Here is a 2,999-nt window from a genome sequence, read left to right as displayed (position 1 = left end):
GCCTCAGGATGTAAAGTGTAGCAAGGGGGCCGGGGGGATTGGGGGACAGCAGCATGGGGCTGTGAGGCCTGTGAGGTGCCCGCGTTCCCCAGCTCCCCCCCGCAGCCGGCTCCGCAGTGGTCCGCTCCTCTTTGTTGCCCCGTGAGGATTCGGGTTCCAGACCCCAGGCTGCGTGTTCTCCACCGCTTGTTGTGGCCAGTGTTACTGCGGTGACCCCAGAGCAGTCTGGGCGCTATGGAGGAGCCCGGCGCTACCCTTCAGCCCTATTTGGGGCTGGTCCTGGAGGAGCTACGCAGGGTTGTGGCAGCACTGCCTGAAAGTAGGAGACCAGATTCGATTCCTTATGGTTTCCCTTGGGAACTGGTGGTATGTGCAGCTGTTGTTGGATTTTTTGCTGTTCTCCTTTTCTTGTGGAGAAGTTTTAGATCGGTTAGGAGTCGGCTTTATGTGGAAAGAGAAAAAAAACTTGCTGCAACGCTTTCTGGACTAATTGAAGAAAAATGTAAACTACTTGAAAAATTTAGCCTTTTTCAAAAAGAGTACGAAGCCTATGAAGCAGAGTCATCTTTAGAGAATGCCAGCTTTGAGAAGGCGGCAGCAGAAGCACGAAGTTTGGAGGCAACCTGTGAAAAGCTGAACAGGTCCAATTCTGAACTTGAGGATGAAATCCTCTGTCTAGTAAAAGAGTTCAAAGAAGAGAAATCTAAACATTCTCAACAAGATGAATTGATGGAGGATATTTCAAAAAGGATACGGTCTCTAGAAGATGAGTCAAAATCCCTCAAATCACAAATAGCTGAAGCCAAAACTATCTGCAAGATATTTAACATGAATGAAGAACGACGGGAGATAGCAATAAAAGATGCTTTGAACGAAAATTCTCAACTTCAGGAAAGCCAGAAGCGGCTTTTGCAAGAAGCTGAAGTATGGAAAGAACAAGTGAGTGAACTTAATAAACAGAAAATAACATTTGAAGACTCCAAAGTACAGGCAGAACAAGTTCTAAGTGATAAAGAAAATCACATCAACACTCTGACTGGATGCTTGCTAAAGATGAAAGATCGGGCTGCTGTGCTTGGAGAGGACATAATGGATGATGATAACTTGGAATTAGAAGTGAATGGTGAATCGGAAAATGGTGCTTACTTAGATGATCCTCCAAAAGGAGCTTTGAAGGAACTGATTCATGCTGCTGAGTTAGATGTTTCTTTAAAAACCTTAGAAGGAGAAAGAAACCACATTATTATTCAGTTATCTGAAGCTGATAAAACAAAGGAAGAGCATACAGAGCATATTAAAAATCTTCAGACTGAACAAGCATCTTTGCAGTCAGAAAACATGTATTTTGAAAGTGAGAATCAGAAGCTTCAACAGAAACTTAAAATAATGACTGAATTATATCAAGAAAATGAAATGAAACTCCACAGGAAATTGACAGTAGAGGAAAATTACCGGATAGAGGAAGAAGAGAAACTTTCTAAAGTGGAAAAAAAGATCAGCCATATGACTGAAGGGCTAGAGGCCTATAGAAAGCTAGCCAAAGATCTTGAAGAAAAATTGGAGAGAACTATTAGTTTTTATCAAAGGCAGGTTATTTCCTACGAGAAAAAAGGACATGATAATTGGTTGGCAGCTCAGACTGCTGAAAGAAACCTCAATGATTTAAGGAAAGAAAATGCTCACAACAGACAAAGATTAACTGAAACAGAGCTTAAATTTGAACTCTTAGAAAAAGATCCTTGTGCACCTGATGTTTCAAATACAACATTTGGCAGAGAGCATTCCCCATATGGTCCCCCACCATTGGGTCGGCCTTCATCTGGAACAAGAGCTTTTCTCTCTCCTCAAACTTTGTTGGAGGGTCCACTCAGACTCTCACCTGTGTTTCCGAGGGGAGGAGGAAGAGGCCCAAGAGGTCCTGGGAATCCTCTGGACCATCAGATTACCAATGAAAGAGGAGAACCAGGCTGTGATATGTTAACCGATCCTCACAGGGCTCCTTCTGACACTGGGTCCCTGTCATCTCCGTGGGAACAGGGCAGTAGGATGATGTTTCCTCTACCAGGACAATCATATCCTGATTCAGCTCCTCCTCCACAAAGGGAAGACAGATTTTATTCTAATTCTGATAGACTGTCTGGGCCAGGAGAACTCAGAAGTTTTAATACGCCTTCTTTGGATAAAATGGATGGGTCAATGCCTTCAGAAATGGAGTCCAGTAGAAATGATGCCAAAGATGATCCTGGAAATTTAAATGTGCCTGATTCATCTCTTCCTGCTACAAATGAAGCAACTGGCACCCACTTTGTTCCTCCACCTCTAGCTCCAATCAGAGGTCCATTGTTTCCAGTGAATACAAGGGGACCGTTCATAAGAAGAGGATCTCCTTTCCCCCCACCTCCTCCAGGAACCATGTTTGGAGCTTCTCGAGGTTATTACTATCCACCAAGGAATTTCCCAGGTCCACGACATGCTCCATTTGCAGTGAGAAACGTCTATCCACCGAGGGGTTTTCCTCCTTACCTTCACCCAAGACCTGGATTTTACCCCAACCCCACATTCTGAAGGTAGAAGCGAGTTCCCTTCAGGGTTGACTCCGCCTTCAAAGGAGCCTGCTGCTGAACATCCAGACCCACAGCAAGAAACCTGACAATATTTTTGCTCTCTTCAAAAGTAATTTAGACTGATCTCATTTTCAGTTTAAGTAACGGCTGTTACTTAACTGATTATGCTTTTCTCAAATTGAAGTTTAATGCAATTATAGTTCTTAGTATAGTATTGTGCAAATAAAGATGATTTAAATACAAAAAAATCATAAAGTTTTTGTTTTTAATTTTCTTTCACATTTATTGATTTGCATATGTTGAACCATCATTGCATCCCAGGGATAAAACCCACTTGATTGTGATAAATTATCTTTTTGATGTTCTGCTGCATTTGGTTTGCTACTCTGTGCTAATCTTTGCTAATCCTTTTTTTTTTTTTTTTTTTTTTTTTTT

General features: G+C 42.3%; 1 pseudogene; it reads left to right on the top strand.

The window, feature by feature from the left end:
* Nucleotides 1–234: 234 nt before the first annotated feature.
* LOC104677078 lies at nucleotides 235–2,699 on the top strand (annotated as a pseudogene).
* Nucleotides 2,700–2,999: the final 300 nt, after the last annotated feature.

The sequence above is a fragment of the Rhinopithecus roxellana genome, chromosome 10 (genome assembly GCF_007565055.1).
Source record: "Rhinopithecus roxellana isolate Shanxi Qingling chromosome 10, ASM756505v1, whole genome shotgun sequence".
Lineage (NCBI taxonomy): Eukaryota > Metazoa > Chordata > Mammalia > Primates > Cercopithecidae > Rhinopithecus > Rhinopithecus roxellana.
The sequence above is the reverse complement of the archived record's forward strand: the minus strand, read 5'-3'. Positions and strand labels throughout refer to the sequence as shown.